At 36.4% G+C, this 16,960-nt stretch overlaps 1 protein-coding gene across 34 annotated transcripts in view; it reads right to left on the reverse strand.

Annotated features, from left to right (window-relative positions):
* Window positions 1–16,960, reverse strand: part of EPB41L2 (erythrocyte membrane protein band 4.1 like 2) — a 253,487-nt gene that overhangs the window by 166,026 nt on the left and 70,501 nt on the right. Inside the window, exon 1 of one of the 34 annotated variants that reach the window (XM_043510964.1) lies at window positions 1,667–2,118. The exons of 28 other annotated variants lie outside the window; for them this stretch is intronic. The gene's annotated coding sequence lies outside the window, so the exon portion shown is untranslated. Of the gene's footprint in view, window positions 1–1,409; window positions 2,119–16,960 lie in introns of those variants that run through there. 5 more of the 34 variants (XM_043510954.1, XM_038396875.2, XM_043510942.1 and 2 more) reach the window with 5 other exon arrangements.

The following is a 16,960-nucleotide window of genomic DNA, read 5'->3' on the forward strand; positions in this document are numbered from 1 at the left end:
GAGTTCAGTCACAAATGTAATGAACCCTTAATTTACATTTGTAAATTGCATTTTCATGATAAAGAGATTGCACTACAGTATTTGTAGGAGGTGAATTGAAAAATATTCTAATTTTTACAGTGCATATATTTGTAATAAAAATAATACAAGGTGAGCACTGTACTCTGTGTTGTAATTGAAATAAATATATTTGAAAATGTACAAAACTTCCAAAAATATTTAATACATTTTAATTGGTATTCTATTGTTTAAAAGTGATTAATCGCAATTCATTTTTTTTGAGTTAATCAAGCGAGTTAACTGCGATTAATCGACAGCCCTAGTTACAATATTTATTATCTTTTGTTATTCTATTTACCTGCTTGCTGCCCCAACAAGCAGTTGAGTGTTGAGGCACACAATATTTTTCCCCCAGTCACAATAATCCACCTCCATTTCCAATATATTATTTTAGTGATCTGTGCAAATAGGTATACAACATGAATTCTGTAAAACTGAATTCCCTGCTTGTTTATAAAACTGGTGTACACATTACATCACTCTATTTACATTTCCCAAAACACATGAGAGTTATCACTAATTTGAGCTGACAAGTCCCTATAGAAAAGGTGAGAACTGAACACCAGCTCCCATAGCACAGAATATTTGCTGTAATAATCACGTTTAATGTTGAAGATCAAGGTAGAGACAAAACACACTTAAGAGCCCAGTAGCAGTAAAAATGCTGTAGCATGCACAAAAAAAAGCTATTTTTTAATAAAACTGGAAAAGGAATTGCTACAATCAAAACAGGATGCTATCACAACGCTAATACACTGAAAGTTATCTGTAAACCAACTGTAGAAAGCTACTTCAGAAAGCAGTGTTCCCTCATTTTAAAGTCAAAACAATTTACAAATATGAATATTGTCAACATGACATTAAAAAATTGATACTTGCACACATTCTGTATTAGCCAAATGCCTCTGACCATTACTTGCATAGTTGTTGGTCATTTTGCAAATCAGTATCTTCTGTCTAGAAACTGACTCAGAGCCACTGCTGTCCAAAATTTTTTTTTTTTTTTTTTACACTTTTATACTAAGATGCACAGAAGTGTTAATTTTCTCTTTTCAGATATACTGTATATTCTTTAAAAAGAGATTTTGCCAGAAAACATTAGGTACAGAAAAAGAATTTCAGTAAATAATTGAAATTTCTTGAAACTTGTATTTTTAAATGATTGTTTGCTGCTGTCCATGTACTATAAAATATATGTTTTATTAGAATTTGAAAGAAAACTAAAAAGCATCTAAAAAACTGATTTGTCTCAAAGCAACCCTATGATTAACAAAAATCAAATATTAAACCTCATGAATTTTAAAAGAAACTAAGTTCAGATTAAAAACAAACCAAACAAACAAGGGTACCTTTGAAGTGTTACACATTACCAGGTGCCATTCTCTTCCATATCCTGGGTCCTGGTCAGAATATCCTTCTATCTGAGATGAAATTTAAGCAAATACACATCTTCCAAATAGCCTGACAACAATGCCACCTATTCAGATTCCCTTGCCAGAGACAATGGGAATCTAGTTTGCGTTTTGTTTACAAGCTACAAATACCTGACATGTTAATGCAAAATCTCAAGTACAGCAACTTAAAGTCTATATAACAAAATACATACATATGTAATTTTTATTTTGTACATCAAGCCAGTTCTCTGTTGTTCCCTGTCATTAAATAAATGTGGCCAGCTGATGAAATCCAACAGTCTGTTTGAAAAGCTTAATGAACAAGAGAGTGACCCCACCCAAGCCCTGACATTGCTGGAGAAGGACATGCTCAGTGGAAAACCAGGCTGCAGTTCCAACTCATTTCATTACAGCAGCCAGAATATGCACACGGGTCAAACAACTCCTCCGTTTTCCTGTTATCTGTCCAACAGACCAAGAGATGAACAATTCATGTGGGAAAATCCTTACAGAATTTTTTCAAAGAAGAAATCTGTCCAAGCAGAAGATTTCTTGTTTGTTTTGGGGTAGATTTTTGGCTCTTCAAATTAAGTTCTCGTAGCAGCCACAAAGACAAACAAAAATAAGCCATAATGCAATCATCTATTCTGTCCTTTGAGCAACTCCTCCCCAGTAATAAAAAGTAAGTAAGTAAGTAAATAAATAAAACCCACAAAACACACTTTGGATCTGTTTATGCAACATTGCTAATGTTCTACATACAATCCAGCTGGAACAGGGAAACATTTCACTTTTGATTCTGATTAAAGAAACCTAAACAAAACACTGATGAGGTCTGTATATTTAACATCATCTTATTTTGTATGATTTTATAGAGATTTCCTTCATTACTTCTATAGTTTGCAATAAGCAAAAGGTTGGGGTTTTTTGGACTTTCACCTTCCAAAAGCTACAATATATTGACAGTTTATTACAAATTCAGTTAATTCTTGTTGAGTTTTTAGCTAATTTTATAAAAAAAAAGTTAAAGCTAACTCTTTACTTCTTTCACATGCCACCGCCCTAAAAGTTAAGAGCACAGTTATTACCACAGCCTTTTCTAGCACATATTGAAGAATAAATGTATTCATAATTTAAACTGAGAAACACAAAAGTACTATAAAGTTCACCTGATATCCCAACCACGTAGTCATTTCTGTTTTGCTTGGCAGAATTAATTTAATAATTGACAAACATCAAATGTTTATTTTAAAGAACTTTGCCTATTTTGTATAGTGTGTATGGGCACGCACACAGAGTTACTTTCAGTTATGCAAAATTATGGATTTTAAACATTTTTATTTTTATTGATTTAATTTTCCATTTGAGGGGCATGATGGGGAGGGTCAGAAAATAATTAAATGATATACGCTGAGATTCAAAAAGTTAAAGCTTTAGAACAGTTAAGCGCAAGTCACCAATATGTCAAAATATACAAAGTATCCATCCTTAAATCAAATTCTAGTAATTTCTCAGGCAGCATCTCTATCTGTAAATTTCAGTTACTATTGATGGAAAATATTTTTTGTCAGTTTGTGCATGTGTATGGTGAAATTAACATTGACATTTACCAATAAAAACCTAAATTCTTCCAAGCCTCTCTATTATCAATAAGTTATATATGCCAATTACTATTTCATGAGTGGAGAACATGTACCAGAGCCTGCAAAATAAAGGCAACTGCAAGGTTCAAGGTCAAAGAGAACTGGGAAATGACTAATTTTCTCCCTTAGCTTTTGGTATGCTCACCATGCTAGATCCAACAAGCAGGATATTGCAAGTTCCTTTTGTGAGGGGATCCAACCTTCAAAATGTATTTTATCAATACAGCTAGACTGAGTGCTGTACTACTGCCAGAGCTAATTTTTGGACACATTCACAGTAAACACCTGTCTTGGTTTCTAGTACTTTCCTCAATTTATGAACAATGATCAGACATCATTGTGAAAAATGCATAAATAACTGCTTATTCTGAATAAAGTACAAGCAAAGAATAGAAGCAAAAGTTTACTGGACAAAATGTTTAAACAGCTCCGGGGCTATTCATGCCCATAAAAGCAAAGAAAATCATGTATTCTGATATAAAAATGTAAAAGGGACATGGTCACATTGAAATGTAGGCTTTATTTATTTATTTTATGAAGTTGAGTAGTTTCTGCTCCGGTCTCTCCTGCCCATTTTTGTGGTTTTATAATCACTTTTCTGCAGGGTTTTTTTTTTAATTGTTTTTTTGATATTAAAGTTTTTCTTCCCTCTTGCTGGGTGAAAGATCCACAGATATTCCCAAGAACCCCACTCGCCAATGAAAGCTGACTCTGTACAGGGAACTGCCAAAGAAAATGCTGTCACTGCACAAAAGAAAGTGAAATACAGAAATGATTCTTACCTCAAATATTTCAAGTTTCAGTAATCTTAGCTGTGTTGTGTGACAGCAGCAAGCAAACATTCTTCAGACGAAACTAATTTTTAAAGAACTCTGATGTTCCTTTAAAGGAGAGTTGTACTCTAAAACTTTGAAAAGACTTCATTCAGTGCCATGACCTCAATCTAAAATCCATGGTGGTAACAAAAACTACTAGCAGCTGTATAGCGATATACTTCTAGATTCTCCAGATAAATTCCAGCTGCCTTTTCCACTAGTTAAGATTCTTCAGATATCAGAAGAACAGCAAGAGCTGAAAAGGCAGTTTTGTCACACATTCAAGGAAACAAAACTGTGCCATTTCCTCCAACAGCACAACAAGTACCAATTAACCAGACGAACAAACTAGAATGGCTAGGCAGACAGCAAATTGCATACCCGGCTCCTGAAAGAGTAAACAGTACACACATCCTCTCTCCTATCCTGTCTCCCTTGTCATTGCCCCAACCCCCTTTGTCTCATCAACCATTAAGCCTTTGTTTATTTTGTAAGTTCTTTGGGGCAGGGATGGTCATTTTTTATATATTTGCACAGTGCCTAACATAATGTGGCCCAACCTAATTGCTATTGAAGTACAAGTGTTTAATAAAGAGAAAAGGACTGATTCTCCAATTGTTTTCTCCCTCCTTGCTCACTACAATGCATACCAACTGCAAGATCCTGCTCCATAAAAGTTAAGTTCTACCACACTGTTTGTCTCGTACTTTGACATTTACTGCATGCTCTAACTATGCATTTGGGAGTGCATGAAATATCACCATTCTTTGGAAAGTATGTATTCATTGTCTGTGTGGGACCACTGTATGTCCAACTTCCAAACCCAAGTTTTCAAAAGTCATGAGTCAGGCACCAAAGCAGCACAAGAAACTTACTGTCAAGCCACCATTTTGAGGAAGCAAACTGTTGAAATTAAAAAAAAAAGAAAAAGAAAAAGAAAAGAATCTTACTTGAAGTGAAAACTCACTCAGCTACAAAAAGCCACAAAAGGAGATAAAAAGAAAAGGAGTACTTGTGGCACCTTAGAGCACTCCTCAAACAAAAACGCCAATAAAAATTTCAAAGCTCTCATGGAACTCTACTAAACCTTGCAGTTTGTTGTAGGATGTAGATGTATAATTCACTTATGGACATCAGGATAAAAATGACTCTCTAGGGGGGACTTGGAGATAATTAATGTGATGGCTTACCAAGACATGACTGGGAGGCTATTACTGTATAAATACGTATTTACCAAAGAAAACCAACTCATTTCAAAAAAACGTGGGTGCCAAAATATAGATGGAAAATTATAGTAAGTTTGTATTTCAAATTAAATGGAGGATTTAAACAGACTTATTGAGTCACATTTTCTGCTTCTGTTCCATGTGCAGTACATTTTAAAGCATTAGACTAGAGTTAAGTGGACAAATATTTGAAATTCAAACCAAAATTGGCAACCATTCGTCATTTGATCTAATGGCTTTATTTAAAAAAATTGTTTAGCAAGACACTGCGGGTGATATTCACACATAGTGCATGATAAATTCAATGGAGCAGTACTTTCTTGCACCATGGCTAAATTCAATTCAACGCAAGTTTACTACCACCAAGTTATGTCCTTGGGGAAATAAGGACACGTTACTATAACAATCTAAGAAACTCTTAACTTCAAAGTAGTATACTTGCTGCTTTAAGTATTTTCGCATCAATTCACTCCAAACTTGTGCCACATCGCATTTTGCTAGGAAGAAGATCTGAACAGCTTAAGTATGAATTCTTTGACTGCACATACTGAAGCTTGTGTCTAATAATGGTGCTAAGAGTCACATTAACTAAAGTACTGAAAACAGTATATAAATACTTCTTTAAAGAAGTTCTGCAGATTTGAATCCTACTTGAGTGGATATTTGAAACTACCAACAGTGCTCATAAGAGCAGCCATACTGGGTCAGACCAATGGTCCATCTAGCCAGTATCCTGTCTTTTGTGCTTCAGAGGAAATGAACAGAACAGGGCAATTTCAAGTGATCCTGTCATCCAGTCCCAGCTTCAGGAAATCAGAGGTTAAGGGACACCCAGAGCATAGGGTTGCATCCCTGATCATCTTGTCTAATACCCATTGATGAACCTACCCCTCCATGAACTTATCTAATTCTTTTCTGAACCCAGTTATACTCTTGGTCTTCACAGCATTCCCGGACAACGAATTTCCACAGGTTGACTGCACTGTGTAAAGTACTTTTATTTGTTTTAAACCTGCTCCTTATTAATTTTGTCAGGAGACCCCTAGATTTTGTTATGCGAGGGAGTAAATACACTTCCCTTTTCACCTTCTCCTTACTATTCATGATTTTATACACCTCTATCATAATTTCCCTTTAGTTGCACCTTTTCTAACAAACAGTTATAATCTCTCCTCATATGGAAGCTATTCCAGACCCCTAATGATTTTTCTTGCCTTTCACTGCACCTTTTCCAACTCTAATGCATCTTTTTTGAGATGGGGTGACAGAACTGTACGCTATATTCAAGGTGTGGGCATAGATTTATATAGTGGCATTATGACATTATTTATCCCTTTCCTCATTAGTTCCTAATATTCTTAGGTTTTTTTTTTTGGTTTTTGTTTTTTGTTTAAAAAACATTGCTTCTACAAACTGAGTGGATGTTTTCAGAGAACTATCCATGATGACTCCAAGATCTCTGAGTGGTAACAGCTAATTTAGACCTCATCATTTTTAATTTATAGTTGGGATTATTTTTTCCCATTTGCATTACTTTGCACTTGTAAACATTGAATTTCATCTGCCATTTTTTTTGCCCAGTCACCCAGTTTTGTGAGATCTTTGTAACTCTTCAGAGTCAGCTTTCGACTTATCTTGAGTAATTTTGTATTGTCTGCAAAGTTTGCCACCTCACTATTTACCCCCTTTTCTAGATCACTTATGAATATGTTGAACAGCTCTGATCTCAGTACACATCCTTGGGGGACCCCATTACTTACCTCTTTCTATTGTGGAAACTGACCATTTATTCCTACCCTTTGTTTCCTATCTTTTAACTAGTTACTGATCCATGAGAGGATCTTTCCCGTTATCACATGACTGCTTACTGTGCTTAAGAGACTTTGCTTGAGGGACCTCTGTGACACTTTATACCCCAATCCTGTACCCCATGTTCACCACTGTTATATGATTATGATATATTGTGTACTCTGTGCACGTGTAATTGTGTATTCTGACAGGTTTCAGAGTGGTAGCCGTGTTAGTATCAGCAAAAAGAACAAGGAGTACTTGTGGCACCTTAGAGACTAAAATTTATTTGAGCATAACCTTTCATGGGCTAAAACCCACTTCATGGGATGCATGCAATGGAAAATACAGTAGGAAGATTATATACACATACACAGAGAGAACATGAAAAAATGGGTGTTGCCATACACACTATAACGAGAGTGATCAATTAAGGTTAGATATTATCAGCAGGAGAAAAAAACCTTTTGTAGTGATAATCAGGATGGCTCATTTCCAACAGTTGACAAGAAGGTGTGAGTAACAGTGGTGGGGGGAGGAGGGAGAAAATAAGCAGGGGAAATAGTTACACAAAGTAAAACTAATTTCCCCATGTTTATTCCCCCTCTCCCCACTGTTACTCACAACTTCTTGTCAACTGTTGGAAATGGGCCATTTACTCATGTGCTGAAATAACTGAAGAAAGCCAAAAGACAAGCAGATTAATGGTTATTCATTTTCCCTCTCTCCCGCTTGCCAAGTTTGATTGTAGTCTAGCAGCATGCGTTGTACTTTTCAGGATGTATAACAATATAGGTCAGAAATTTAAACCCACCATAAATCTCAGTTCAAATTTAATCCCTATTGCTCTTAAAAGCCTACAACTTCCAGAAACTAAAATTACAAATAATCCACCATAAATTAGCAAAATTATTCAGATAAATCTATACAACTCTCAAGTGTTGTCCTGGTGCACTATTGATACGTTTCTATAGCAATGAGTTCCTGGCTAGCTGTAGCCAATTAAAAAGATACACCTACATCATCAAGCACTCATCTGCCATGACTTTCAGTCTAAGTAAGAGGACTGAAGTCAGCAGGTTACTAGACTGCACACTGATTTATTTTTCATGCCTTTCTTAGTTTCAGCTTTATTCGTTCACCTATCCAAGACAAAAGGTGGAGTCAAGTGCACGTCAATTACATCTGTACTTAAATATGACATGTTTTCAAAGACCCTCGTAAACTAAGGCACGATCAAGCAAAGCACTTCAGCACATGCTTAACTATAATCATGTGCTGAAGTACTTTGCTCAAATCAAGATGTAAATTAGTGATACTCGGCCTGAGGTTTGCAATCGGCTTTTTAATGTCTCCTGCAGCTCTTTGCGGCACATGATATTAAAACACTGGATTTAATTATTAACCAAAGTTATTAACCAATCAGGATGCTTTTACTATGTTATTAAATAAGTGTAGTTGATAAATAAATAATAAATAAAATAATAAAATAATAATAATAATAATAATACTTGGTCACTCATTTTGCTGTGAGAATATAAATATTTCCCCCATCATACTGTTTAAATATGAATATATAGTAGCATAGTAAATGAAACGATGAATTCACACTACTGGCCCTTTTGGGTACTGTTTGCTAATTTGGCTCCAGAATCATGAAGATCTGAGTTTCACTGACATTCAGTAACTCAGGAAACAAGGTGACCTTTCTTTCTCATACTCCCAACCATCCACAAGAAAAATCCTTTATCTGTCCATAATATTATCACACTTACAAGAGTAAACACTGGTAGAATAAAGCTATGTCTGTTGTACCTTTGAACTGAAGTCATCATGTGCTGCATAATACATTTTAGGGAAATATCTCCATGTAAGAATACAAAACTGTACTTCCTTGTCTCATCTCCTGATTTTCATAAGCCTTTCTCCAAATGGTATCCTCCACACTAAAGACCTTTCCAGCCTCATACTTCCTATGCAAGTTGCTAATAGTTATATTTTCTGCATAAATTATATATTATACACATATTATGGCTATACTTTGATAGCCTTTATTTATCTTTAAGGCAGTAGTTTAATGTTGGAATTCTTTATCATACACGCAAAACCTTTCAGCTGTCCAGTATGAACTGGATCTGCTATATGGATATATTGCATTTAAGAGAAATTGTGAAAACTGATTAGATTCAGGTCAGTTTTCATTTTTTTTTCTCTTCAGTAAAATTAGTTGAAGCAGTGGCAATGGAACAACCTGTATGAAAACTTAATGCCAGACTGGCTCTTCCTGGGTGCCTGTGCAGGAATAATGTGCCCCTCACCTCCCTTTGCACCAGTTCTACCTATTACATTGGTTGACAGTATGGAAAAAAAAGCCACTGCCATGTGGGTTCTATATATCCCCCACACATGCAGTTGACAGGAAATTAGTGGACCCGTTGCAGCATACATGGGAGCCAGCACAGCCATGCTCTGCATGTATGATCTACTAGGCATCAAGGTCTAGGGATAGCTGCAGGGGGGGAATGATTGAGCGGTTTGAGCATTGGCCTGCTAAACCCAGGGTTGTGAGTTCAATCCTTGAGGGGGCTGGTTGCGATCGGGGCAAAAATTGGGGATTGGTCCTGCTTTGAGCAGGGGGGTTGGACTAGATGACCTCCTGAGGTCCCTTCCAACCCTGGTATTTTATTATTCCAAGGTCCTTTTTCCTAGCTCTCCCCACCTACAAAGGCATATTGGGACAATCTACTACCCCATATACACACCTTGTGGCAAAGCCACAAATGACCCTTTAGAAGGAGTACAGCAACAGTTCCAAGACAGAGCAAAATTCTCTATGATCATAAACGCTGGAAAAATTTTGCACACAGCCCACAACTTCTACTTTTACCAAAAGTACAATGGCTATCATTCATTTCATAAATGCATCCGATGAAGTGAGCATTTTTTTTTCTCTTCAGTAAAATTAGTTGAAGCAGTGGCAATGGAACAACCTGTATGAAAACTTAATGCCAGACTGGCTCTTCCTGGGTGCCTGTGCAGGAATAATGTGCCCCTCACCTCCCTTTGCACCAGTTCTACCTATTACATTGGTTGACAGTATGGAAAAAAAAGCCACTGCCATGTGGGTTCTATATATCCCCCACACATGCAGTTGACAGGAAATTAGTGGACCCGTTGCAGCATACATGGGAGCCAGCACAGCCATGCTCTGCATGTATGATCTACTAGGCATCAAGGTCTAGGGATAGCTGCAGGGGGGGAATGATTGAGCGGTTTGAGCATTGGCCTGCTAAACCCAGGGTTGTGAGTTCAATCCTTGAGGGGGCTGGTTGCGATCGGGGCAAAAATTGGGGATTGGTCCTGCTTTGAGCAGGGGGGTTGGACTAGATGACCTCCTGAGGTCCCTTCCAACCCTGGTATTTTATTATTCCAAGGTCCTTTTTCCTAGCTCTCCCCACCTACAAAGGCATATTGGGACAATCTACTACCCCATATACACACCTTGTGGCAAAGCCACAAATGACCCTTTAGAAGGAGTACAGCAACAGTTCCAAGACAGAGCAAAATTCTCTATGATCATAAACGCTGGAAAAATTTTGCACACAGCCCACAACTTCTACTTTTACCAAAAGTACAATGGCTATCATTCATTTCATAAATGCATCCGATGAAGTGAGCTGTAGCTCACGAAAGCTTATGCTCTAATAAATTTGTTAGTCTCTAAGGTGCCACAAGTACTCCTTTTCTTTTTGCGAATACAGACTAACACGTCTGCTACTCTGAAACCTGAAAATATGAAGATTCACTATTGAAGAGGAACAAGGGAATGAGGAGTTTTCTTTTTTTGTATTTCTTTATTTTCCCCTCATTAGATCCTCCACCAAAAAGACAAAGACTGACAAAACGTCCACAGCAGGCTAAATAAAATATAAAATAAAATATGTTTATAAAACATAAAATAGGAATATTGAGCAGCCATTGTACATGCAGAAATTAGGACATAACATTAAAATTCAAGATCGTAAATGTCATCTCAGCAAACAGAACAATTCCCAGCACTCAAAAGCTAGGATAGAATTTTTAAAAGTTTATTCTCAAGAGGGGCTGAATGAACATTTTCCTGTTGAACAAGCCAAGTTTTAAGAAAAATAAATAATTGTATTACATCAGCTAACATCTAAGATCAAGTTTAAGACAGACTCTGCTAGCTAACCATACAGCTCACTAGAAATATGCATACATGAACTGCATCAGGTCAAGAGAGAATCCTCTGAGCTGTTAAGTTCATCACATGAGCAACACCATGGTTAGCAACTGAGTCCCTGCAACTTCATTAAGATGTTGTGCCCATAATCACACATACACACATACACACACACACACACACTTACTTCTTTGGCTCCCTTAAAGGCAACAACAATTCTGATGAAAATGGTCTAGACATCTACAAAAAAATCCAAGCATTAAGACACAAATTTAAAGATTAAAACAAGCATCTTCATTGAGAAAACAAAAGAAAAGGTAAGGTATGCCTTATTTTAAAAAAAAGTGCTAGAATACAATACAGCACAGTTGACTTTTTAAAACTTGAAAAAGTCTCAAATATTTGCTGTGATAAATGAAGGGGGGGGGGAGAGAGAGAGAATGAATCTCCCTTTTATGGGCACCCAGCCAGTCAATTAGCTGTAAAATCCCTAGATAGCTGTTCTCTACTTGCTTTACCTGTAAAGGGTTAAAAAGCCTCCCTACATAGGTTTAAAAAAGCATGGGCACCTGACCAAAAGAGCCAATGGTAGGCTCTTTTGGTAGAAAAAAAGAAATTTTAAAATTGGGATAAACCTTCCCTTTGTTGTCTGTTGTTCTCTCTGGGCTGCAGGGACTCGGAGCAACAATGCTATAAACAGGAATGCTGTGTAAATAATCTTCCATACCTAAAAGGAATCATTAGGATAGGAAATGTTTAGATAGACACGATCAGATTTATTTCTTATTTTGGCTTGTGGATCTCCTCTGGGCTAACCCCAGATACTTTTCTTTGCTTCAGAGTAGCAGCCGTGTTAGTCTGTATTCGCAAAAAGAAAAGGAGTACTTGTGGCACCTTAGAGACTAGTCTCTAAGGTGCCACAAGTACTCCTTTTCTTTTTGCGAATACAGACTAACACGGCTGCTACTCTGAAACCTGTCATTATGCAAGGCACTGAATTTAGCCGTATAGAGTGGAAATCTGTCAACTTCATGAAAAACTCGCACAGATACAAACAGACATCTTCCTCTCCAAATGCAAACAGATGGACATCATACCGAAAGGACTGAAGGTAAAAAATCCATTACAATCTACATACCACACAGACTATGCTGACAGCTTGTGCCACACACCCTCAAAGAAACTACGGAACCACCTGATCAACATCCTCTACAGCAAACAGGAAAGATTAAGAATGAGCTCTCAAAACTGGATACTCTCATAAAGAACCAACCTTCCACACAAACTTCCTCGTGGCTGGACTTTACAAAAACTAGACAAGCCATTTACAACACACACTTTGCTTCTCTATAGTTTCTAAGGTGCCACAAGTACTCCTTTTCTTTTTTCTTTGCTTGTAACCTTTAAACTGAACCCCCATTTTTGGAATTACTCCTTTAAAATCTAGCAAAAGCCTAAAGTTCCAGATGTATTTTCTTCCTTTTTGTTTTTAATCAAATGTACCTTTAAGAACAGAATTGAATTTTTGGTGTCCTAAGATGTTTGTGCATATGTTGTTCAGCTGTTGCCACCAGCTAATTAAAATTTCTTTGTTTTCTCTCTCAGCTCTTCCCTGTGGGGTACCCTCAAGACCTTTCACCCCCCCTCCGGGGAGGAGTCCCAAGTGCGCCTTCCTGGGTTGAAGCAGGTTTTTTGTATTTGGGTGATGGCAGAGTTTACCAAGACAAGGTCAGAGAAAAGCTGTATGCATCCGATGAAGTGAGCTGTAGCTCACGAAAGCTTATGCTCTAATAAATTTGTTAGTCTCTAAGGTGCCACAAGTACTCCTTTTCTTTTTGCAAATACAGACTAACACGGCTGCTACTCTGAAACCTTGGGAGTGTAATACAAGCCTGGAGTGGAAGGTATTAATTTTTAAAATCCTTGCGGGTCCCCACCTTCTACACTCTAAGTACCAGAGTGGGGATTCAGCCTTGACATTTGCATAAAAGGCAAATACATTTTTCATTCCTGAGATTTTTAGGAAATGAAACTGTAGTACACTTGTTTCTTAAGTGTCCAAAATAGGATAGCCTAATCAAAATTCTTTCAAAAAAATCTTCACATTGAAAAGTTTAACTGAAATTCTTATCTTCAGAAGGGGCTATAATTGTATCAATTTGTTCTAGCCGATATTTAGATGTGCATTTACCTAGTTTACTCTCCCCAATCACAATCTGGGAGCTAAAGATTCAGGAGAAGGATCTCTTACGGTATTTGACTTTAAATCCTTTTCTTTAAATTATTTACACCAAACAAACTGCAAATAAGAAAAAATTAAATAGAATAAAGACTTTCTGAAAAACAGTGTGAAGGTGCAAAACTGTTAGTAGTAGGATTTTATGTTTGTATTTTATATAAATTTAAAATAAAAAATAAATTTAATTATAATTTTTTTCCAGCCACTCTCTTTAAATAGCAAAAATGAATGGCCTAATGGGCCATTGGTAAAGATGCATGAGCCAAAAATGTGTGCTTGAGCTAATTTTAAAGGCAGTAACAGACCTTTTAGGGTCACCATTTCCCTCTATGTTGGGGATTTTAAAATAAATAAATAAATAAATAAATAAAATTTAAAAAAAACACTTTTTGCATCGCAATTTAATGTTTTCTGTTTAAATGTTTTGTGTAAATTATTTTTGTTTTGCTTGGCTATTGTAGTGTTGATGTGTTTTTATTTAGGCTATTATCATAGGAAGGGAGTAGGGTGAATATTCAGGTTTTAATTTAGACATTTAAATTAGTTTAATTTATATTAATTTGTATTTTTATTAATAGTGGAACAAAACTTATTGGATTATTTTTTTAACACATTTCTTATTTGTATACAAAATTATTGCATTTTTTAATCTTATTTTAAAATGCTAAGCTACAACAAAGTGGTGTTACTACCTAAAAGGTCTGTTACTGCCTTAAAATTAGCTCAGACACACATTCTAGCTAATGCAATCTTTACCAATGGCCCATTAGGCCATTCCTTTTTGCTATTTAAGCAGAGTGGCTGGAAAAAAATATAATTAAATTATATACCAGTACATTTAATACACGCTACATTTTTATTTTTATTCTACATTATATAAAATACAAACAAAATCCTATTACTACAACACCACTGTTTTAATACAATGTTATTTGGGTTTGACCCTTTTGTACAGATGCACAAACTCTGATCTCATTGCATATCATGCTTTTATATGAACTCTTTCAGCCCCTGCTTTTCTTCCCCCACCAATCCCCATTGTGCCTTTACCTAATCTTACTTTTTTAGACCCTTCTTGATCATCAAGTAATGTGCCATGCACTCCTAATGCTGTATCTATTGCTAGAAAGCCAGCATGCCAAACTGTGCCAAAAGCCTGACTTATGTCTAAGCACATTAGTCTATCATCTTGCTTGAAGAAAAAGGCAACAATTTTATATGCAGGCTAGTTGGTTTCGATAGCATCCACAGGAATGTGTGTCAAATGAGCCGTTTGCAAAATTGCTGGAACACACTTATAGTTACCACTATGTATTGATCAGAAAAAACTACTTAAATTATTAAATTATTGAACCACAGCCAAATTTCTAAGACACACGAAGCCGGTTTCAGAAATAGCAAAAGCTTTTAGCAATTGACTTTGGGGTCCCAATGTTAGCTAGACAAAGCCTTTATGCTTGATATGACTAGCGGCTCAATATCCAATAATAGACATATTTAGGATAAATAAATGTACACATTTCCTATAGGCTTAAAAACAAAAACAAAAACCCACTAGATGATTGATTTCTTCAGAAGGAATATTGCTCCAACTATAATACTTGCTTGCTACCTGTATCTCCCACTGGCTACAAAGTAGTCCAATGGCAAGAGAAACGTACTTCCCAAGAATAGTGTTAGTCACAAACTCAGTGTTACACCACCTATTTTTATATTCTCTTGTCAGAAGTTTTGACTGAAGAATTACTTAGGTATGTAGCTAAACTTGAGTATCTCGTGGATTCCTAGTACGTGAAAACATCCGTTTTCTCTGGTTGAGGGAAGTGGGGGTGTCACAACTCCATACTAGACCTACTTTGACACAGACTCCCTTCTGTAATATGTCTGAAAACTATCCTTGAAGGAAGAGCTTGCCTAACAGAAAACCCAAAACAAAGTATCTGAATGATAAACACCATGTGCCGACCTTCTTTAAATTGGGACGGATGGGATAAACAGCATAGTCACCAATCCATTTCATGATGCCTCAATCTAAGGCAGGTCTTCGACAACATGCTGGGTGATAATGTCCTGTATAGGGTGGGTTAATCAGTCTGCAAAACTAAGATGCAAGGACAGCTATAATCTGCATCTGCTCAGCACATGAATAAAAATCCCCCTTGACTTAGGATACAAGTATAGTTATCTTTTCTTTATTTTGAGGAAATTCCAGAATGCATTCAGAAGTCCCAGGAAAAAACAACAGACTCTGATTCAGAGGAAGGCCATTTTATTTGGAGAAGTGAGGAGAGCCAGTGGGCCTGTACGGGGCGGGGGTGGAGGGAGGGAGGAAGTGTGTGTGTGTGTGTGTGTGTGTGTGTGTGTGTGTGTGTGTGTGTGTGTGTGTGTGTGTGTGTGTGTGTGTGTGTGTGTGTGTGAGAGAGAGAGATCTGAGATTCTGGCTCAATATGTCAGGGTTTCTCTCTTTATCTTGGACATGGAAACCATGTCAAGATCATTTCAGCATTATTGAGCCCTATCTAACTAATCCCTAATGAAACTGATAAAGAATTAAGTCAATAAAGTGGTTATAAGAGGTATTTATCAACTGAAGAAGAATTGCAGCAGGTCACGTGCCTTGTATCTTTTCCTTAAGCCCCAGCATTATAGGTTTGAGGAAAAGAAAGGACACTTCAACATGCCTGTTGGAGTGAGTGATTCATCCCTTCAGTATTCAGAGTAGCAGCCGTGTTAGTCTGTATTTGCAAAAAGAAAAGGAGTACTTGTGGCACCTTAGAGACTAACAAATTTATTAGAGCATAAGCTTTCGTGATGTCATCCGATGAAGTGAGCTGTAGCTCACGAAAGCTTATGCTCTAATAAATTTGTTAGTCTCTAAGGTGCCACAAGTACTCCTTTTCTTTTTGCGGATCCCTTCAGTAAGCACAGTGGAGAAGGAATGGAAAGAAGAAACTAAAAAAATCTGTGTTGGAGAGCAATGGTTTCTTTCCACTGTTGCTCACCAGTTTGATTATCCAGAGAAGCCAAAAAAGACCTTAAGAAAAAAATATTCAAAGATAGATTTTACAGACCAATGTTAATATTTTATAAGTATAGGTGAAGTCTACTGTAACAAAATATTGTTTAGTTTGTTTCTGAACAGTGTTTCTTCATTTCTTCTTCTGTGGTCTTATTCTAAAGAAGTGTCATAGACAAAGACTATTAAAGTTCTAAAAAGTTTAAAGGCTACTAAGTTTTAATTTAGGCTACATTAGCCATATGATTTTCCATATCTTATTTCATAAATCGTTTTAGATTTTATTGCTTTAAAAAACTGTTTTAAGAAGTTATCACAAGCATTCCCCAAAATGTTCTGAGAGAATTTAAAGATTTGCTATATAGGATCTGGGAAAGCCTTTCCTAAATATTCAGTCTTTTTAGGAATGAAATTCTTCATGGTGGATAACCTGCAACAGTTAAAATAACGTCCAGTGTGTGACAAGCTAAAAGAATAAGCAATGTTGCAAGATGGTGATGAGGATTACTTTTTATTTACAATGACTGCCACTAATATTGGAATATTTACAGTAATATTGGAATTTTTATAGTAGA

Source organism: Dermochelys coriacea, chromosome 3 (genome assembly GCF_009764565.3).
Source record: "Dermochelys coriacea isolate rDerCor1 chromosome 3, rDerCor1.pri.v4, whole genome shotgun sequence".
Taxonomy (NCBI): Eukaryota; Metazoa; Chordata; order Testudines; family Dermochelyidae; genus Dermochelys; species Dermochelys coriacea.